At 43.7% G+C, this 23,568-nt stretch overlaps 1 long non-coding RNA gene and 1 other non-coding gene across 2 annotated transcripts; both read right to left on the bottom strand.

Moving 5' to 3' along the window:
- Nucleotides 1-11,118: 11,118 nt before the first annotated feature.
- Nucleotides 11,119-11,200, bottom strand: trnas-uga (transfer RNA serine (anticodon UGA)). The gene has a single exon. It is a non-coding gene; the product is annotated as a tRNA-Ser (tRNA).
- Nucleotides 11,201-14,256: 3,056 nt separating this feature from the next.
- Nucleotides 14,257-22,682, bottom strand: LOC148806862 (uncharacterized). The gene is made up of 2 exons (XR_016089171.1): nt 22,400-22,682; nt 14,257-21,519 (listed from the first exon to the last, which is right to left on the bottom strand). It is a non-coding gene; the product is annotated as an uncharacterized LOC148806862 (long non-coding RNA).
- Between the last annotated feature and the right edge of the window lie 886 nt (nt 22,683-23,568).

The raw sequence follows: 23,568 nt of genomic DNA, 5'->3' as shown, positions 1-23,568 counted from the left end.
GATCATCTCCAGCTCCGAGCTCAATTGCAATGAAAAAACATGCAGAACAGAACTGGAGAGCAGCGGAGTTTGTGCTCAGTAGGGTGGGGAGGACTCAGCATTGCTATTGTTCTAATTAGCATGAACTGCAGGGGATCTGAATCAGAACATGTCAGTTAGTTTGATCATTGCGTCAATATGTAGGCCACGTTAATATAGAATTATTACTTTGTCTGTCTCTTCTTTGTATATAGCTGAATGTCCCTGACAATTTCATGTTAGTTTTTAAGAACGACATTGGTGCTAATACAGATGCAGCCATTCAAAATGCGCGGGCGATACCGCATTATTTTGCGGTACGCTGTACGCAGTCTACCGCAACCTACCGGTAAATACCGCGAGTTACCGTAAATTCTCCTATAATACGACAAGCAAAATAATAGTATCCGGAATTTCCGCAAGGTGGAGCTAATAAAGCTCAACCTCTCATGTTTGAGCTGTGGCCATCAAAGTCTTTAACGAAGATATAACTAATAATATTAATTATGAATGACCTTGGACAAGCTGTAAGTGTAAACTCAAAGTATTGCCCTGGTCAACATTCTTTTTTTCATTGACCATCTTTGTAAAAGTAACACCACAGCATTTCGCAATCACGCATTTGTTTCCAATCATGCAAAGTACAGTGATTCACCATGCCTTTCACATGCTCATAAAAGAGATTGATTTAGGAACATAAACATATTACCGTATGCAAACTGTACTGTATACAGTATGTATATGTATATTTAATGTCTTAACTGTGCCCGTTTAAGTATTGAATATTCATATCTAATTTTACCACTGAAGGGAAATCTTAGTAGCTGAGCATAAAAAGAATAGGGGCATACTGCAACGCGTGTGAAGGCCATAAACGATATTAATTTTGGAACATAAACATACAGTATATGGCTGGTCTCGGTACTTTAAAGAAAACATACACGAAACATGGTTTCATTATGACCAGAATCGGTCTTGAGATATTTTTAACTTGATTTATAGTATTTGAGAGGTATGTCTTAACACCGATACTACAGTGCTTAAGTACTGCTCACGTATATGTTTCTAGGTTTATATTATGCATTTCATACGGTCAAATTACTTTTGAGCAACTAATAAGAAGCGCGAAACGGTATGCGTTTTAGTTTCGTTTCGTGCTGGGACCCATGGATTGATTAGAGATATCAAGTACATACAAGTCATTTTTTAAATGTTGTAGTTCGTCTTGAAAAAATGTTACGAGTACATCATCTATCAACAATTACACAGGTTCTGTTTCCATATTGCGGATTTTGGTTACGTAATATTATTTTCTAGATTTCACGTTGTGAATATATGATTTGGGCAAACAGAGCCGCAAAGAAGTACATTATGGGTTGTTGTTTTTTTTTTTGCAGTTTTATCTAGAACAAGCGATACTTAAACCTTTGTCTGATTCTTGTGAAACTATCCACACGACAGTTACAGTACCTAGGAGTTGACTTCAGTGATGTCACTGATGGGATGTTTCTAAAAATCCATCCTCTGTAAAACGTCTTCTCTAGTTGTCCTGCATATGTATTCGCTAATGAAGCTGTGTGTTCTGAGCCTGGATCTCTACATTTCTGTATGAACCAGCTTAGAGGGCTAAAGACAGCTTGTGTTTAAATTGAGTGTAAGGCAATTTATGCTTCTAAAGTCATGGTCAGCATTTATTATTGTACTGTGCTGTAAACTTGTTCTGTGCCAAGTCACATTATTTTATAGCGTTTTTATAGCATTATCAAATCTGGTGGCGCTGTGTGTTAGTTTCCTGACTCCCATGTCACATGGTCTGTGATTGAAACTTGTAAAACCGGTTTAATTCGTCACAGCCAGCACTCCGGTTGTAAAGTAGAAGCAGGCGAGATTTCCAGCGAAAAACACCTCCCCCTTCTTCAGGTGTGAGGGTCTTCTGCTCAGAATGAAACGCTAAAATGTAATTTAGGCTCTGAATGGGTTCAATTATGATTTGGGCTTGATTAAGGTCGCTGCCTTTCATCTAAAACCCTACTTGAATCCTTCTAAACTAAAAATCAGTGTTAGTGAGTTCTAAATAAAGAGGTACTGTATCCAGGTAACAGTGAAACGGGCGGACAGTCTGGGGAGATCGCCCGTTTTCCATGTAAATAGTTCCTTGGTTCCGCACCCCTTAGTGTTTCTCTCGCTCTCTCTCGGGACACCTGACCATTAGCTCGAAAGATTTGAGTGCTTTGTGTATATTCTAATGGTAGTGAGGGCAGGGTGTGTGGGAACAGGTTTGGTTGAAATTGCATTGGAGATCTATGTTCTTCACACCTGAAACATTTTCTCTGAAAGCATTTTCTTCGCAGTTTAACTGATCTTGTTACAGCATGTTACAGTTTACTATTATTAACCATATTAATTTTAAGTGCTTAATGTAAAATCTTGTAAAAATATATTTTCATTGTTCAAATATACATTAAGTCTGACTATCATATAATAAGTTAAATACAAAACTAAAGAAAAAATAGGGTTAAATATAATTCAAAATATTTTGCTAACAATGTTAACTGTTTATGAATAATAAAATGTATTAACTAAGGAGTAGGATGGCACAGTTGTTAGTATGTTTTTTGTTTTGTTTCTTTTTCATAAATACAACAGTAGTACCTGATGTCTCAGTGGCTTTCAAAATTAAATTATGCATGCAAACCTGTGAACTAGAAAGATAACTAAGATATCCATCCATTATATTCCATAATATCCATGAAATATATGGCACTGAAATATGTGTGACGCAGTGGCGGCCTGACACGGTGAGGTGCCCTGGCAGATGTATGATGCAGTTGTGGCCTGGCACGGTGAGGTGCACTTGCAGCTATGTGACGCAGTGGTGGCCTGGCACGGTGAGGTGCGCTGGCAGCTGTGTGATGCAGTGGTGGTCGGGTATGTACAGTGCCTTGCGAAAGTATTTGGCCCCCTTGAACTTTTCAACCTTTTGCCACATTTCAGGCTTCAAACATAAAGATATAAATTTTTTATTTTATGTGAAGAATCACCAACAAGTGGGACACAATTGTGAAGTGGAACGAAATCTATTGGATTTTTGAAACTTTTTTAACTAATAAAAAAATGAAAAGTGGGGCGTGCAAAATTATTCGGCCCCTTTACTTTCAGTGCAGCAAACTCACTCCAGAAGTTCAGCGAGGATCTCTGAATGATCCAATGTTGTCCTAAATGACTGATGGTGATAAATAGAATCCACCTGTGTGTAATCAAGTCTCTGTATAAATGCACCTGCTCTGTGATAGTCTCAAGGTTCTGTTGAAAGCGCAGAGAGCATCATGAAGACCAAGGAACACACCAGGCAGGTCCGTAATACTGTTGTGGAGAAGTTTAAAGCCGGATTTGGATACAAAAAGATTTCCCAAGCTTCAAACATCCCAAGGAGCACTGTGCAAGCGATCATCTTGAAATGGAAGGAGTATCAGACCACTGCAAATCTACCAAGACCTGGCCGTCCCTCTAAACTTTCAGCTCAGACAAGGAGAAGACTGATCAGAGATGCAGCCAAGAGGCCCATGATCACTCTGGATGAACTGCAGAGAACTACAGCTGAGGTGGGAGAGTCTGTCCATAGGACAACAATCAGTCTTACACTGCACAAATCTGGCCTTTATGGAAGAGTGGCAAGAAGAAAGCCATTTCTCAAAGATATCCATAAAAAGTCTCGTCTAAAGTTTGCCACAAGCCACCTGGGAGACACCCCAAACATGTGGAAGAAGGTGCTCTGGTCAGATGAAACCAAAATCGAACTTTTTGGCCACAATGCAAAACGATATGTTTGGCGTAAAAGCAACACAGCTCATCACCCTCAACACACCATCCCCACTGTCAAACATGGTGGTGGCAGCATCATGGTTTGGGCATGCTTTTCTTCAGCAGGGACAGGGAAGATGGTTAAAATTGAGGGGAAGATGGATGCAGCCAAATACAGGACCATTCTGGATGAAAACCTGTTGGAGTCTGCAAAAGACCTGAAACTGGGACGGAGATTTATCTTCCAACAAGACAATGATCCCAAACATACAGCAAAATCTACAAAGGAATGGTTCACAAATAAACGTATCCAGGTGTTTGAATGGCCAAGTCAAAGTCCAGACCTGAATCCAATCGAGAATCTGTGGAAAGAGCTGAAAACTGCTGTTCACAAACGCTCTCCATCCAACCTCACTGAGCTCGAGCTGTTTTGCAAGGAAGAATGGGCAAGAATTTCAGTCTCTCGATGTGCAAAACTGATAGAGACATACCCCAAGCGACTTGCAGCTGTAATCGCAGCAAAAGGTGGCTCTACAAAGTATTAACGCAAGGGGGCAGAATAATTTTGCACGCCCCACTTTTCATTTTTTTATTAGTTAAAAAAGTTTCAAAAATCCAATAGATTTCGTTCCACTTCACAATTGTGTCCCACTTGTTGGTGATTCTTCACATAAAATAAAAAATTTATATCTTTATGTTTGAAGCCTGAAATGTGGCAAAAGGTTGAAAAGTTCAAGGGGGCCGAATACTTTCGCAAGGCACTGTAGAGGTGCACTGGCAGCTGTGTGTTGTGACGCAGTGGTGGCCTGGCACGGTGAGGTGCACTGGCAGCTGTGTGATGCAGAGGTGGCCTGGCACGGTGAGGTGCGCTGACAGCTGTGTGGTGTGGCGCAGTTGTGGCCTGGCACGGTGAAGTGCGCTGGCAGCTGTGTGATGCAGTGGTGGCCGGGCACGGTGAGGTGCGCTGGCAGGTGGGTGATGCAGTGGTGGCCTGGCACCGTGAGGTGCGCTGGCAGCTGTGTGGTGTGACGCAGTGGTGGCCTGGCATGGTGAAGTGCGCTGGCAGCTGTGTGGTGTGACGCAGTGGTGGCCTGGCACGGTGAAGTGTGCTGGCAGCTGTGTGGTGTGACGCAGTGGTGGCCTGGCACGGTGAGGTGCGCTGGCAGCTGTGTGGTGTGACGCAGTGGTGGAAATGTTCACCATGTTTCACCATGCTGAAAATGTTTGTACCAGACTTTTTTGAGGCCTGTTTAATTGTGTCTGAAGTCTGATGTTGTAAATTTTATTGTTAAAAAGCTCCATGAAAATGTCACTACTAAAGTTAGCTGGTACTGTTGGTATTGTAAGTGGCAAGTAGAGCTCATATTTTAGATTTTGTGTAGTTGCTAGTGTTGAACTGTGTGTTGGATGCACATGAATATATTAATTATATGCCAGCGCACCTCACCGTGCCAGGCCACCACTGCGTCACAACACACAGCTGCCAGTGCACCTCTACATACCCGACCACCACTGCATCACACAGCTGCCAGCGCACCTCACCGTGCCAGGCCACCACTGCGTCACATAGCTGCAAGCGCACCTCACCGTGCCAGGCCACCACTGCATCATACAGCTGCCAGGGCACCTCACCGTGTCAGGCCACCACTGCGTAACACCACATAGCTGCCAGCGCACCTCACCATGCCAGGCCATCACTGCGTCACACCACACAGCTGCCAGCGCATGTAACCGTGCCAGGCCACCACAGCGTCACACCACACAGCTGCCAGCGCACCTCACCGTACCAGGCCACCACTGCATCACACCACACAGCTGCCAGCGCACTTCACCGTGCCAGGCCACCACTGCGTCACACCACACAGCTGCCAGTGCACTTCACCGTACCAGGCCACCACTGCGTCACACCACACAGCTGCCAGCGCACCTCACGGTGCCAGGCCACCACTGCATCACCCACCTGCCAGCGCACCTCACCGTGCCCGGCCACCACTGCATCACACAGCTGCCAGCGCACCTCACCGTGCCAGGCCACCACTGCGTCACAACACACAGCTGCCAGTGCACCTCTACATACCCGACCACCACTGCATCACACAGCTGCCAGCGCACCTCACCGTGCCAGGCCACCACTGCGTCACATAGCTGCAAGCGCACCTCACCGTGCCAGGCCACCACTGCATCATACAGCTGCCAGGGCACCTCACCGTGTCAGGCCACCACTGCGTAACACCACATAGCTGCCAGCGCACCTCACCATGCCAGGCCATCACTGCGTCACACCACACAGCTGCCAGCGCATGTAACCGTGCCAGGCCACCACAGCGTCACACCACACAGCTGCCAGCGCACCTCACCGTACCAGGCCACCACTGCATCACACCACACAGCTGCCAGCGCACTTCACCGTGCCAGGCCACCACTGCGTCACACCACACAGCTGCCAGCGCACTTCACCGTGCCAGGCCACCACTGCGTCACACCACACAGCTGCCAGCGCACCTCACGGTGCCAGGCCACCACTGCATCACCCACCTGCCAGCGCACCTCACCGTGCCCGGCCACCACTGCATCACACAGCTGCCAGCGCACCTCACCGTGCCAGGCCACCACTGCGTCACAACACACAGCTGCCAGTGCACCTCTACATACCCGACCACCACTGCATCACACAGCTGCCAGCGCACCTCACCATGCCAGGCCACCACTGCATCATACAGCTGCCAGGGCACCTCACCATGTCAGGCCACCACTGCGTAACACCACATAGCTGCCAGCGCACCTCACCATGCCAGGCCATCACTGAGTCAGAGATTAAATAAAACCTCACTCGCACCAAACAAATTTATATTTCTAAATATCACAACATGATCGAATTTAAGTCATTTTAATAACAATGAATAGTCACCAAGGCGTTACAATATAAACATTTATATTGATTTAAATAACATTTTGATTTAAATCGCAAATGCGGGTTTAAATATATGTGTTTTTTGATTCACAATCAGACAAATGCAACATAAATTGATATCTTTGTCTTCTAAGTATCTTAATAAACTTTCAGCATAGCTTTCTCCACGTTTAGATTTATTTTGGGACCAAACGTGGAAAGATTAGATTGTAATCGTTTTTATTTTTTAAATACATTTTAGAAAAGTGTAATCTATACTAAAAAGCTGTACACCACCTGCTATAAAGATACATATTGTAATACTTTCGGGTTCGGATAGGACAGACACAAGAACTCAGACTTGCGGAGTTAAAGCAAGTTAAAGCCTTGATTTTATATATCACCTTTAAAAGTGGCATCTCAAAGCAAAGTAAATACCCAACACTGATTGTACCCATCTGTCATGCTAATAAAGCAGCTTGAATTGAATTGAGAGGGGGGGGGGGGTATATTTGCTTTGTGTATAAAGTACATTGTGAATGTTTTCACAGCCTTCACTTTGTCGTTTTTATGCCATTTTTTGACCACGCACGAATATTCCTATGTCCGTATCTTCGCAAGGGAATCAGTGCGAATTTTAATACTGGCGGAAACTGGCTTCCAGAAGAATCAGTATGGCTCAGAGATTAAATAAAACTTCACTCGCACCAAACAAATGTATATTTCTAAATATCACAACATGATCGAATTTAAGTCATTTTAATAACAATGAATAGTCACCTATGCGTTACAATATAAACATTTATATTGATTTAAATCGCGTTTAAATCACCTTTATTTAAAACCCATAAATAAAGCTGATACTGTTTAGACTTTTAATTATTAAAAACTGTATTAAAGCAGCACGATACACAATGCAACATAAATCGCTATCTTTGTCTTCTGTGTAATAATGTTCACCTCTCTGTCCAGCAAATTTACAATAGTAATAATAATGAACTTTATTGTATATGGCGCCTTTAAAGGTGGCTCCTCAAAGCGCTTTACAGGTTAAAAACAATACTGTTAGGCTGGGAAAACGATTTTTTTTTAAGAAATACAAAATGAGATATAATGATATGTTCCGGCTTAGACATTAACGAAGAGCATAACGCGTGTACTGTATACACTGCAAGTACAACCCCCCTCTCTGCAGGAGTGCTGGCTGTGACGAATTGAACCGGTTTCACGGGTATTTTCAAAGTAGGAGGCGAGATTTCCAGCGAAAGACACCTCCCCCCCCTCAAAAACCCAGTAAGTACAGTACTTACTAGTTAAAGGCTAGGCTCCTCAATAAAATCGCTTTAACATGCTAATGCGTTGGTGTAACAGTCCGGGCGAGGCAAGCTTCTAATTTCAACCCGACTACGGCGAAAGGAACCCTTCTTTCATTAGAAGACAATGAACATATTTTAGCCCTGAATGAATTAATAGCAAACATGGTTTACATAAAAGACATTTTTCCAATAAAGTTTAGCCTTTGTCACTAATGAAACCACTAAATAAAGACATAAATATAAAAATCTTAAGATTTTTAAAATACATGACTTTGCTAAAATTTATTTGAAAATAAAAACAATTACAACCGCCAGGGGAGAGAGAGAACAGGGAAGGGATGTTGGTTTTGCATAAGGGGCGGGGCTATGGAAATTAGGTCTGTTTGGGAATGTGTAGTTACATGTTCTGGCTGTTTGTGAATTATCGTTGTTGAGTATGGAGTGTTGAGGTATTGATTTTGTGTAATGCTTTATGTTGAAAATTGAGGTGGATTTTGTTTATGATAAACAGGATAAACTGGGATGGGAGGAAGGTTTGGTTTTGCATAAGGGGCGGGATTATTATAATTGGAGGACTTTGCGAGAGTAAAATGTTTTGATATATTTGATTTTGTATTGTGGTTGTTATCTATGTTTTTGGTTGGTATTATGTTTATATGGTTTTTTTTGTTGGTTGGTTGTTATTATGGTTATTAATAATACGATCTATAGTTGAAAACTGAGCCTAAATAAAAAGAAAAAGCAAGTGATTAGGTTTATGAGCAATCTAATTACTTATTCGTTTAAAACGCTATATAAAATAAAGTTTATTATTAATTTGCTGGACAGAGCGGTGAACATTATTATGCATAAGACAAAGATAACGATCCTGATCAGTTTAGAAATCTGTGTACGCTGTAAGGTTTTTACTTCTTAAACTTTTAAAATACACGTTTTGAATAGAAAGAAATCCTCTTCCTGGTACAGTATGTACAGCAAACCAGCACGTCTTTTTTCTCCAATCAGAGGGGTGTCAGATGGTGTCAACCAATCACCATTCTGAAGCTCTACCATAATCTCTGGTATGGGGAGACCCCAGAATTCTGTCCCATAGTTTAGACAGATGATAGATACTTTTATTGATCCCGTGAGGGAAATAAAGTAAATCATTTTCATTTTAGGAAATTATTAAACGCTCGGTTAAAAGCAAAGGAGATTGTCTGTTATAGTGGACATAAAAACAAGAGTTCGCTGGCATTATATCCTGGAAAAAACAGACCGGCGCCAGACCGGTAAAATGCCTGATGAACTAGGGATTGGACAGTTTCCAAGTGCTTGTACAATCGATGGAAATGTTCAAATAAATGTGCAAAAGAAATAAACAAAATAATCATTTATTTCTTTATCATATTGGGTAGCTAATGTCCTCTCTTTGCTAGTTAGTGGCTGTGTTTCTGCATTGGGTAGCAACGGGTGACTGTTCTCAGGCGGAAGATGTAAACAGCTTAATGTTCGTGTTAAATAATTTTTTTAAATTAAAATTCATTCTATACAGCAATCGCATATTTGGGTACCGTTTCATAAAACTTTCATGCTTAAAATGTTTAGGGAGAAATGGAAGACTGGTGTGTATTTTTTTTTTAAACTACCAAGACCAGCCATACACAGTACAGTTTACATACATACAGTAATGTTTATGTTCCTAAATTAATATCGTTTATGACCTTCAGATGCGTTATGCTCCTCTTCTTTTTATGCTCAGCTACTAAAATTTCCCTTTAGTGGTAAAATCCATATAAATATTCAAAACTAAGCGGATTAAAATGTGCACAGTAAAGACATTAAATGATTAAATCTTTGCACTACCAACCAATGCACCACGAGTGCCCCTGTCGGTCATTTTGGCCAGCCAATCACTTACCGCGGTGCCCTGCGGTGGCTTGTGGGTAGGTTACTGTACCGCGGGTTTTTACCGCGCATTTTGAATGGCTGCATCTGTATATACATATATAGCATATAAGGAACGCGTAAAAGTTTAGTCCATGCTGAAAAGATAAGAAAACCGCCACAACGTTTCATCTTGGAATAACTCTTTACTTGTTGTTTTGCAGCCTACCCATTCTGACCTTACTCATCCCTTGAAATTCCCTAACAGATAAGGGTACGTAACTGCTCATGCGATGCTCAGTTGCAATTTGTCACAAAACAAACAAGAACAGCAGCTGAGGGTTTGAGTTTGAACATGCACTGTATTAAAGCAGCTTTTATTTCCATTGATAAATGCTAGATATTCCTACAGAGATTCTTCAGGTGAGTAAGCGATTCCTGTTTCTGTTTCATATATATACAGTATATATATATGTGTTACATGTGTCTCTGCAATAGTATAAATGTGTTATACACTATCAGGGGCTGCTTTTTTGTGCACCTCATCTACAACAAGGGTTTTTTTTTCATTTATGTTTGTGGACCTTCACCATTTGAGGTAGTGAGTTAGATAAGAAAGTTACAGGTATGGTGAGCAATGACTGACAAAGGCGCATACTGCATATTCCTTACAGAAGAGTAAGCAATTTGTTCTAAAAAACACCAGCTGAAGTCCAACAGCGTTAGCAATCTTATTACTTAAACACAATTAACATCAATAAACTGTAAGGTGCTGGTACATGGGAGTGGATTTGATCTTCTATTAAACAAAAATACAATTACAGCTCTAAAAAGGTCATCCTAGACTTCTGTAACAGATCTGTTCAGGTCATCGCTGTTCCTCTGACCTTGTGAGTGTTTGGAATTTTAAAACTGTATTTTGCTTGCCTTTCATGTGGTCTGTGTAAAAGTCACTGTGGCGTATGCGGTCCTACACAGCCTTGCTATAGACGTGACGAGCCTCCGCTATGTTGCAATGGAGAACGGGTTCAGTACGGAGCTGCTGGAAAGCTGGTTGCAGAAAAAGCATCATTATCTGCGTCCAGCCGCAAAGCGTCACTCGTGGGTGCTGAAGAATCGATTTCCAAGGCAGCGGGTCCAGGCGATTTAAGGTGTTAAAGGCCCCAGCGAAAACAAAACGGCACTGGTCCTTTTTCACACACGCACGCGACCAAATGCAAAGAACACCGTAGTCGGTAGGATTTGAACCTGCGCGGGGAGATGCCAACGGATGTCAAGTCCATCGCCTTAACCACTCGGCCACGACTACAGCAAGCGGTGCGCCCGCTGCCTTCTTGCTACAATCGAACAGGGAGTGCGAGGCGGCGGCGGCGGCGGCGGCGGCAACTTTTTTCAAGTTCGCTCTCCGTTTAAGAAACCTTTTTACTCGAGTTACAGGAGATGCACGAATGGCCCTTGACCTACGCTCTTACGAATGCCTTGAACATTCAAACAAAACAGCCCTCAAGTCCTGCGGTTTAATATAATGCTGTTACGTGTCGAGGCAGTATTTGACTCCGTCCTACCGTTGAGACACGGGGCCTTTATGGAAACGAACACACGCTACGGATCGTCTCTAATCAGTCCCTACAGTTGGAAGGCTCCTTGAAGCGTGCACCCCCATCATTCATCTTTGCGCATCTGTGAAAGGTATACTCTTGAGCAATGTTTGAGCCAGCTCTAAGGCAACTAGTGCTATTGGACAGACACCTCTGGAAGATCCTAAGAGTCTCTTAACACCACTTCCAGCAGCAAGCTTAATTGTTCGCTGGAGGTCTCCCACCCAGGTACTGACCAGGCAAACAATCACCAGTACATTGAATGTGGAAGTTAATCCTGAAATCCAATTACATATCTCAAGGTAAGACAAATCCATAAGAGCATGTCTTAGTATTACTTCGTTTACATTAGTATGGCACTGAGTTGGAGCTCCTCTTTAAGCTGTGGTTTAGTTTTGCATTCATGTGTTTCTAGAGCAGTTATTTATGGGGGTGGGTGGGTCTTTCACAGAGGCTCAGGACAAATCCCCCGCCTGAAAGTCTACTGTGTGCGTTCAGACAGTCACAGGTCAAGAGCCAGGCAGGAGGACAATGGACAGAAGAGCCAACAAACTAAAAATAAAAGAACGAATATGAAAAAGCCACCATCTTTTTCTTTTTGACATTTTCCGACTTTCATGCAAGCCAGGACAAAGTTGCTCGTAGCTACTTGTGGATTCAAATACTCTATCGAGTGCTTTGATGAGTTTTTGCAATTTGATTGTCGTCCTGTCGTCCTGTTTCTGTTTTTTTTTCAATCTAGTGATGGAAAGCATGAGGGAAATGATGGAGCAATCAATAACCGCTCCGGAAAAATGGCCGAAAGAAATGGCCCGTCACTTAGGACATTTGTGAAGCAGAGGAGTGACATCACCACAAAGGCGACATATTCTGCTGATCGTTTTGGTGAATAATGATTGAGGCGCGTTAAGAGAAAGGTAGCTGCGTCAGCATGCGTAGGCTGCAAAGGATCAAGCAAAGGTTTACTCCATGCTGAAAAGAGAAGAAAAGAAGCACCACGTTTCGGCTGTGGAGCCTTCTGCGCCATCTTCTTTAGCGGTGATGATGTTTACATTTGAAAAACTGAGACACGCATCCTCGGGTGGGCTTGAACCACCAACCTTTCGGTTAACAACCAAACGCGCTAACCGATTGCACCACAGAGACTGATGGCCTTTTGTGCTCCCTACATTTGCAGGTTTATGGTTAAGGAAAACAATCACTTGCGCTTCTTGCAGCCGGCGATATTTTTCCATTGACAACCAAGAAATGGATTTCATCTTTCACAAGCTGTATGGATTTCTTCAAAAACAAGTTCTTCCAGAAAGGAAATTAATTCTTGCATTAAACTGAACCAAGCTGTGCATGTTTGTCTGAAATGATACATTCGGCACAACAAGACACAGAGAGAGGCACCGCTGGTATCCAGACCCAGGATCGCCTGCTTTCCAGGCAGGCACTTTAAGCCACTAGGAAACAGCACCAGCGGAGCACCGCGCTTTTACAGACACTTGGACACATCTGCGTTCGGTGTGCACTTAACCTGCTCTCTGAGCCCCTTGCCTCCGTCCCATTTAATAGCAGAACTGACGCCAAGAGAAATGATGAGAAATGGCATTTATCTGGCACTTTTCATGTCCAAGGAGCTCAATGCCGTTGACACCTCCCCAAGGCGACAGAGCTGGGCATTCTTTGGCGACACCGTTTTTTCTTTTGTTTTATTTCTATACTTATTGATAGAAAAAAAACGATATGTCATGTACTGTAAGGGAAATGTCTCTTTTCATGGGGAAAGCTAGCACCAGCAAATGTTGTGTTTAGAAGTGATTGAAGATGACACGTGACCTAATTTACCGGAGCGAAAGCTCGCCCTGCTTTACTTCTACAGGAGAGAAGTAGAGTCTGCAAGATGAAACCCTCACGTCTCTCACTTGCATATAACGCTGTTACGTGCTGATGCGGTATTGTACTACATCCTAGCACTGCAACCCGGGGCGTACAGTATATGGGATCGATCACACGCCACGAATCGTCTCTAATCACTTCCTACAACTGTAAGGCGCCTTGAGTTGTTACCCCTAAAATTCTTCTTTACGCATCTGTGAAAGGTAAACTCTTGAGCAAACTCTGAACCAGCTCTAAGGAAACTAATCCGATTAGACGTTGCTTTGACTTATCTTTTTAGCTCGGTGCTGGATTGCTCAAACTCCAGCTAGGGTTAGGGTTAGCATTCCCACGCTACTTAGACACTTTGTTTACGCTCAGTGCTGGATTTTGGGATCTTTAGGACGAGTGGGAATTTTCTCCTATCTGTCAATTCTGTTTTGTTTTGGAGACTCTTGGCTGCCTATGTTGTACAGTGCAGCGTGAAGGAAACATTTTCCAAAACTGTGTCAGCTCAAAAGTTGTAAGAAAACCTCTCCAGCTGCTTTAACTCTCTTCATTTTTGTCATTTAATGTGACACTCGATGTATAAATAAATAATGCGGTATCGCCATCTTGTTTTGAATGGCTGCATCTGTATGCAAAAGGTGAGGCTCCAGTTCGACACCTAGTTTCACTTTATATGACAAAAGTATGGCAGACTGTGCAGGACCGGCAGATAACTTCCGCTTATTTTTACCATATTAAGCATTGGAAATCCTCCCACTTGCATTTGTCACAGTTTATTTTGGCTCCACCTAAGACACTTAAATCTTCAAACACTTTTCTCTTCTCCCGCAACACTCTTGTCTGTCGGCTGTCGTGGAAATTTACCTATCAAGGAAGCCACAAGAGAGAGTTCTCACCTGAGTAAGGTCTTTATTTCAATATTGCAATATTGGGAGCCCTGCTGCCACTTTGCAAAGTGCAACCAGAGACTCAATTTGTTACAAGCAGTACAGGGTTTTTATAAGATGTTGTACTGTAAGAGAAAGCTCAGCACTTTGTCCCTTCTAACACTTCCCCTTTCCCTAAGACAAAACAGATTACATCATAAAACAAAAGAAGAAGCACCACTAGATTTGTTTTTCAAAGCTTATCAGTTACTTTCGGCTAATCTAATGAGCCAGACAGCATATATTGTTTTGGTACATTGTCTTCTAAAGTAACCTGTTTTCTAAAAATCTGCTCGTACTGTAGCACAGCAGTTACATCCTTGAAATATATTTTCTAAAAGCACCAATATATTTTTTGCATAGCTCTCTACATTTTAAGAATCAATTTACTTATTAGATTTCCATTTCAATTCCCTCCTTTTTATTCTTGAAAATGGTTAAAAGTTAGATTCTTCATATGGATTCCCAGGAGGATCCCATACTTTGGATTCTTGCATTTTTATCAGAATATACTGATGCGTAAACATATTCATTACCATATTTCAAAGCATTGGAATAATACATGTCATACAGCAACATAAAAACAGGAAGACAAGTATCACAGCCCCTATAATCGGTGTTAGTAACTTAAAGAAAAACATTCCCCCTTGCCCAAACAGTGATTCTCACCAGGAGAGAAAAGCCGGTGTATCTTTAATGCCTCTTTCTTTGTTCACCTTGTCTTTCAGTTCTTTCAAATGCTGAATAGCGAGCGTAAGATTTCCGTAATCATCGTCATTTGATGGAATATATGTACAACAGTAGTCTCCTACTAAAGCACAGACTCCTCCAGATGTTGCAATTGAAGGTCCAGCACGAACCTGTTCTGAAGTGCCATTAATCTAACTCTCCTTAATTCTTGTTTGAAAGCGTCTAAGCCTTCTAACGTGATATTAATAAAAGAGTACATTTCATAGCGAGTAATTTGTAACCAGCGGGCATTAGCTACTGCCTGAATACTCAGTCCTGAGGAAAAAATCATTTCAGCTGCAGTAAATAGTCTATTGTCCTCTGGTATTTTAGATATATCTGGACCATATCTGTCAGCCCAACTGAGAGCGCGTTTAACCCTTGACTCCCTCTGAAGGGGCTTCATTGAATTTAACAAATAAGAGTTTACTGGGACAATGAGAATGGAGTGGTGTAATGTGACTAGAGCACACACTCCTCTCCAATGGGGAGGAAGGCTATCATAGACTTTCGCACCACATTGCCAATACCAATCCATCAAAACCATAGTTCCGTCAGATAAAGTATGGTTAGTAACCGTGGCGCTACAGCCTCCTGTTTTTCCTACTGAGGGGCCGCGACCTTTGTTTTCATAGCAATAAGAGTGATTAACCCTAGAAGGCAGGTAAACTGCTACTTTAACAGGAGAAGCAGTCCAGGTAATGTGATTTTTTAGGTAATCCCACAAAGGAGGACATTCTGCTTTTTTACTGGCAACATTGAAGTGAATAGCAAAAGGCACTGCTGGATCACTGGGAGAAACGAAGCCTAATGCTACTGTAGTAGACTTATTTTTCTTCAGGCCTTTTGCATATGGATGCCCCTTTGAGTAGGTTAAATATGTTATGGTAAAGGTGGGAAAAGATCTAGGGTCTGGCTTTGGAAATCCTGCCACTAGACTTATACATTCAGAAATGTGACTACCAACTGGTCGGGGAAAAAGTCGCATGGGTGAGGCTGTAGAATGAGGCATTAAAGCACATACATAACAAGATGCATTAAATTTCTTTAACTTTACAGTATGATTTATAAATTTGTACCACAAATTACTCATATCCCCCACATTATTCATGGTTTGTTTCATTCAGCCAGTTTGTATACAAAGAGGCTTCGCGTTTAGATTCTTCCTCTTTCTGGGTGGTGACAGGCTTCCACATAAAAAGGAAAAAGGCTGTGCACATCAGTCCCGAGCAGGTGATCCCCATCTGTCCTTGTGGAGACATCACTCCTGCGCCTTGTTCAGTTTGTTTGTGACCTTTTTACAGTGGGAAGCGTGAATCCAGGGCACCCTTTCCTCGACTTTCACAGCACTGGCAGTGGTCAGCAGCCCCTGGCACGGCCCCCTCCACCTGGGTGAACACCACTTCTTTCTCCTGAAGTCTTTCACCAGAATCCAGTCTCCTGGCTGGAGTGTATGGCAGAGGTCCTGGTCTGGTGCAGGCATCGCAGCTTTAACCTGTTTATGAATATCACTAACAAGTTTTGACATTTTCCGGCGATATGCTACCAAACACTCATCTAAGTGGGTGAGGTCTGTGGCCTCCCCCTTTACTTCTGGAAGCCCTATTCTCATGTGGCGTCCAGTAAGAACCTTGTGTGGCGAGAGTCCTATGGTGGAATGTGGCCTGGCCCTTAAATACATCAAGACCAATGCAATGGGAGGCACGTCAACCAATTCATTCCTGTTTCAGCCATCATTTTTGTTAGTTTATTTTTTATGGTCCCATTTACACGTTCCACCTCTCCACTACTTTGAGGGTGGTACGAACAATGCTGTTTTAAATCAATGCCCATGTGATCTGCGAGAAAGGTAATGACATTGTTCACAAAATGGGTACCTGATCTAAGTTTTCTAAGTTTTCCTGGAATTCCCCATCTGGGAATAACATCTTGGAGCAAGTGCTTAGCCACACTTTTAGCATCAGCGTGTTTACAGGGAAAAACTTCTACCCATCTAGAAAACATGTCTACGATTACCAGGCAGTACTTGTATCCGTTACATGGTGTTAATTCAATAAAATCCATCATAAGGTGATCAAACGGATCATCTGGGATGGGGTGTGCTAAGGCCTGAGTTTTAGTGCCTCATCCTACATTGTTTTGTGCACAAATGAGACATTTATTACAAAATTTCTCTGCAAAAGTTGTGAATCCCCTCGTGTCCCATTGCATACTTACCATACTTACCATCCCTCCTTTTGACACATGGTCTCGCCCATGTGTCACTTTAGCAATGTAGGGGAAGAAATGTCGGGGAAGACATGGTTTCCCCGTCAGGCCTAGCCAGACCCCATTAGAAAACAAGCCAGACTTTTTCCAGACTGCCTTTTCAGCCGGAGTGGCCAGGGCCTGCATGTCAGATAGTGAAGCCATTGCGGGCTCAGGGCTGAGAAGGGGAAGTAAAAGTGCAGAAGAAAAAGGGGATACTGCAGCCGCCTTTGCTGCAGCATCGGCCCTGGAGTTGCCTCTTGAAATCTCATCCAGCAAGTGGGTGTGTGCTGCACACTTGCACACTGCAATAGAGCTGGGCAACAAAATAGCCTCGAGCAAATTGCTTACCGGGAGGGAGTGTTGGATCGGTGTGCCTTGTGATGTGAGAAACCCCCTATTCTTCCAGAGAGTACCGAAGTCATGCACAACCCCAAAAGCGTATCTACTATCAGTGTAAATAGTAACTGACTTTCCGGTTGCCAGGACACAAGCCCTTGTTAAAGCCAAAAGTTCGGCTGCCTGGGCAGATAAATGCGAAGGGAGGCGAGCAGCCTCGACAGTGGAGTGGTCAGAGACCACTGCATACCCAACATGACTCAATCCGGTGGACGGGTCCTTACGAGCTGACCCATCAACATAGAAGAGCAACTCAGAGTTAGGAAGGGGAGAAGAAGAGAGATCCTGCCTGGGGGTTACCTGAGAGGTGATGGCCGCCCCTCGTCCTGAGTGGCCAACAAGGTTGCAGGGTTTAACACTGTGCATCGCTCGATAGTAACATGTGGCAGAGATAAAAGGACATGATGGTAGTGAAGAGTAGACGCGGAAGAGAAATGTGAAGTTTTACTCTGAAGGAGGATGAAAGCCACAGCATGTGGAACTAAAAGCTTCAGCGGACGATAACAAACCAAAGAGGCAGAAGCCATGACAGCTGCAGCTGCTGCCACTACAGCACGTAGGCAGGCTGGGAGGCCTCTGGTTACAGAGGTAAGTCGCTGAGAATAATAAGCAACTGGTTTAAGATGGTCTCCGTGTTCTTGTAAAAGGACAGCACTGTAGAAACCAGACTTCTCGTCAACACATAAAGTGAACCCCTTAGTCATATCAGGAATGCCCAATGCAGGGGCAGACATCAGTGCAGTCTTGAAATCACCAAAAGCGTTTTCCCCTTCTTCAGTCCAAGTCAGTCTGTCAGTCATATTCAGGCCTGAGGCGTGCGCCATGTCAGACAATGGCTGTGCTATTTTTGCATACCCAGGTATCCACGCCCTACAGTAACCTGTGCAACCTAAGAAGGACATCATTTCCTTCTTGGTGCAGGGTTTTGGAATTTTTTGGATCGCACTTATTCGCTCCGTGCCAATTGAGCGTGAATTTGCAGAAATGTCATGACCTAAATATCATACATTCTTTTTTACAAGCTGCAGCTTTGATAGTGAAACTTTATTTCCAGTACTGGTAAGATAATTTAAAAGATCTTTAGTATCCTGAACGCAAGCGCTTTCACTTGGAGAGCAAATCAACAAATCGTCAACATACTGCACAAGTGTACTACCGTTTTTAAAACCAAACCCTGAGAGACAGTACTGCAATGCAGAGGAAAATACAGTAGGAGCCTCGGCATACCCCTGAGGCATACGAGTCCAAGTATACTTTTTCCCTTGAAACGTGAAAGCAAACCAGAACTGGGACTCAGAGTGTACTGGGATACTAAAAAATGCATTTGCCAAATCTATTACAGAAAAAACTTTTGAGTCCCCGGAGATAGATGACAAAATAGTGGTTGGATTTGGAACTACAGGAGCTCGAGCATATATGGGTGTATTTACTGCTCTTAAATCTTGTACCGGGCGCCAGGATTCCCCATCAGCCTTTTTAACGGGGAACAGTGGAGTGTTACAGGGAGATGTTGGGCAGGGAATCAAAATTCCTGCGGCGACCAGCTGTTCAACCACAGGTTTGAGCCCAACTTCAACGTCTTCAACGTTTTACTTCGAGCGGGGAAGCCCCCTCTATTAATCCCACATCATATTTGTGAGCCGCCCAGAGGGAGCTGGGCACCCCCTCTAGTGCGGGATGGGAAGTGTCAACAGGGGTAGACACAAATAATGCACCCATCTGATCATCTGGAGCCGTGAGATGCACTGTCCTCCAGGTTTGAAGGATCGCTGAGTATGGGCACCAACTGGCCTGGAGGGTGGCATTATATTTAACTCTCCTAGAGTCTGGAGCTGACCACGAGCAGCTTTCAACACACCGTTGGACAAAACTGCCCACGTCCTGCCAGCGAAAACCTGATGCTTTAGCAAGGGAAACATGAGGGTGCGTTCCCGCTCGATAAAGTGTCTTCTGCTCTTCTGTTAAGTTAATAGCTAATGCTGCAAAGTCTGCCGAAATTAAATACTCATTGCTTTTTATCTTATCACTACACAGTCCGTCACCGAACCACACCATCTCAAATTCCTCAGCTGGACCTCTAAAACTAACCTCTGCTGTACAATGTAAATTACTCACGTCCTGAAAATCACCCTGGCCTGACCACAGTCTTTTTATTTCTTGTAAAAGAAGTTGTGGCGTTTGTTCCTCATCCTGCACTAAGTCCCAGCTGTAATAGTAGTCAGGGACTGTGGATGAGTGTTGTAATAACATGGTGTGTGGCAAGCAGTCTTCATTGCGGGTTAGCTCAAGCCCTTGTTCTGAACAGACGATTCGGTGAGGCCCATTTTGCAGAGTAAATCTCTGCCACACAAATTAACAGGGCACTCTTTAGGAAGGAGGAAGGAGTGGTTACCAGGCCCAAACCCATGCTGCTGGCATTCCACTGTCAGGGGTGCAGTAAAATAAGACTTTGTGGGATGTCCCGTTACTCCTATTGTTAAAAATGGATTTTGAGGAGGGGTCGAACCTATAGATATTGTCCCTGAATAATGAGTGTGTGGCTCCGGTATCCACTAAAAATTCATATGGGTCTCAATTTATGTATAAAGTGACCTTGGGTAGCTGAGACGGGGGAGAGAGGGCAGGTAAGATAAAAGTCTCGGTGCCCTCAGGCCCTAGCTCAGCTTGCGATGAACGTCAGTCCCTTTTTTCCTACTGCCAGGGTGATCTCACGGTTACCTCAGGTGGAGGGGGTGGTGGTAGATCCCAGTTGTTGCCGTCGCTTCTTCGTTTTGCTGTGTTATGTTCAGGGCAGTCACGAGCCCAGTGTCCCTTCCGTCCACACTTGAAGCAAGTCTGGAAGTCCCCTCTCGGGCTTCTGCTTCTTCCTCTTTGGCCTCGCCAGGTGCGCTGTCCTCTCCCTCTGTTCTGCTCACCCTGGTAAAACTGTAACTGAGCCATTTGCAGCTGGTGAAGCTGATGATTATCCTTTCGGGCTTTTCGCTCTCTCTTGTCTGTGAGCTGTCTTTCAGCATGATAAACATGGCGACATACTTCTGCTAATCGGGGAGTGTCCCAGCCGATACAGGTAGCTTTTACCATGCCACCTATTTCTGGAAGCAGTCACTCTACAAAAAGGTTAGTGAGTTGGGTTTTATAAACTGACCCTGCCCCTCCTGCTGGGGGTTCAGGCAGGCCACTAAGATTACTGAAGAGAGGAGTCAGTCTCTCCAAAAAGTCATTACAGGTTTCCCCGGGTTTCTGGTTACTTCGCCTCAGCACTACCCAATCCACTTTCCCCGAGTATTTTGCCTCTATTCTGCGACATATGGCATTAAGCTGGGTCTGATAGTCACTGCCAGCATCGCTGCTGTATGGGTGGTCAGGGCTAAACTCATTTTGACCATCTCCCCTTACATTGCCATAATCAAGCTTCAAAGTCTTTATAAAAATAGTCTCTAGCTCTCCACTCGTGGGTCTGGTTTGTGCTACCAGCCGTCTCAGGGCTGTCGTGTACTTACGCCCAGTGGTTTTGGGGTTTGGCAGCTCCCCAATAACTGCCGCCAACTCAGTTAATTTCCATGGGCGATAAACGAGGACAGTAGGTTCCTCATTATCACCGGTGCGGGGATTAGGACATTCAATCATTGGCATGTGGAGCACCCCCTCTCCCTCCTCCATGGACTGGGGACACAGAACGGCGGAAGGATCGGCGGAGCGACCCCCACCATACCGCACTCCTCTCCTTGTGCGGGACGGTGAGAGCATCCCCTCCGTGTCACCCTTTCTTTCATCCCGTCGCCTATTATACGGTGAAGCCGGTTGGCCCTCCCCATATGGTGGAGGCGACGGAAGGGTAGTCACAGGAGCAATAGTTACTGCAAGACAATCCAATTCGGGATACACTTTAGTAGTGCTCAACATCATCTGTTCAGGTTTCTTACCCCATCCTGAATAATGCCTCTTAGCACATTCCTCCCACACACTTACACATCTGCACATGTACTCAAAATCCCACCCGGGATCTCCCTCTGGGTTAAGTGAATCTGTCGTTTCGTGTAATAATCGTATGGCCCATGGCTGAAAACTACCTGCACATGGCCATCTCTCATTTGTCCATCCTGACATATTATCAGTAAAAGGTTGACAGTATATTAACCCATATTCTCTTCCCACTATATTCATGGGCGTTTCAGTTTTCTTCCCACTATTGCCTAACTTACTTTGTCTTTCTCTAACTTGCTCCTCAATTTTCCACAACACAAAACACTTCCAGTCGACTTTCTTATTTCCCTTTTTCTCTTTTTCTTTTAACTGTTCTTCTAGTTGTTGTATCTGCCTGGTACTAAAACTACCATTTTCTGGAAAACCTAACTTACTCCACGATGGAAGACACTTTATTCCCCTCCAAATTCTTTGTACATGTACTTCGCTGGACCGCTCGGTCCTGTTTTCGTCTTTGAATTTTCATTTCCCATTTTTACCGATCGGTGCCTTACTTTAGACCCTTATCACATTAACTACTCCGCAGAGCAAAAACCACACGTCTGTGTTAAGATAAGTTCTTTATATGAGTCCTGGACTCATCAAACCCGCGTGAGAACATCCTCACCGGCCTCCTCTTTCTCTGCAACAAAACCACAGAAAATATTCTGAATCGTCTTTTTACTTGAGTTCCAGACTCACTCACTCAAGCCCCAGGATTAGAGCAAGATTTCTTAATCGTAAAACAAAAGGTTCATTAAAAGGATCACTTACTGACGTCAGACAGCAGTGAATTCTCCAGACACGTCTCTGGAAGGACAAACAGTTTATCCTCCGAGGTCCGTCCAATTTGCTAAAATTGTCCAGGCCAGGATGGAGTTTCAGCATCCGTCCGCGCTCAGGTTTGTGATCCCGGACGAGCCCCCAAATTGTCATGGAAATATAACTATCAAGAAAGCCACAAGAGAGAGTTCTCACCTGAGTAAGGTCTTTATTTCAAAGTGCAACCAGAGACACCATTTGTTACAAGCAGTACAGGGTTTTTATAAGATGTTGTGCTGTAAGAGAAAGCTCAGCACTTTGTCCCTTCTAACACTTCCCCTTTCCCTAAGACAAAACAGATTACATCATAAAACGAAAGAAGAAGCACCACTAGATTTGTTTTTCAAAGCTTATCAGTTACTTTTGGCTAATCTAATGACCCAGACAGCATATATTGTTTTGGTACATTGTCTTCTAAAGTAACCTAAACAGTGCGTACTGTGTTGACGCACTGTTTTCTAAAAATCTGCTCGTACTGCAGCACAGCAGTTACATTCTTGAAATATATTTTCTAAAAGCACCAACATACTTTTTGCATAGCTCTCTACATTTTAAGACTCAGTTTACTTATTAGATTTCCATTTCACAGCACTATGTGGCAGTTTTGCATGACAACCCATCTCACCACGGAAAGAAACCTAACAGCTTTGGTAACATAGGAGGAAATGACCTGGCCCATACGTGGCTCAAACCCACAACCTTGGCATTATTAGCACCACGCTCTAACCAACTGAGCTAACCGGCCTCACGACAGTGGTCCTCTCTGTGCTGCAAAAAATTGAACTCAGGGAATTTCTTTTGTCCTCCTTTGAATAGAAAGCCATGCAATTCAGTGTACGGGCTTTCTGTGCGGTTTAATGGTTCTTGTAACCCAAATCCTACACTGGCCTGAAGTGCCCCCCCATTTCACAGCATTTTTCAGCTGATTTAAAATGTACCTAAAGGAGAAGCATAATTGAAGACCATCAATTACCAAGAGCTTTTGTCAAAGGTTTTGGTGGTCATTTTTAATGACCACAGAGCGCTATGACCTCGGTTTTACATCTCATCCAAAAGACAGCGCCCTTTTACAACACAGCGTCTCCGTCACTATACTGGGGCATTGGGACCCGCACAGACCT

This window comes from Atractosteus spatula, unplaced genomic scaffold, assembly GCF_055471065.1.
Source record: "Atractosteus spatula isolate fAtrSpa1 unplaced genomic scaffold, fAtrSpa1.hap1 Scaffold_44, whole genome shotgun sequence".
NCBI lineage: Eukaryota > Metazoa > Chordata > Actinopteri > Semionotiformes > Lepisosteidae > Atractosteus > Atractosteus spatula.
Note: the sequence above shows the minus strand (reverse complement) of the source record. Positions and strands in the feature narration are given on the sequence as shown.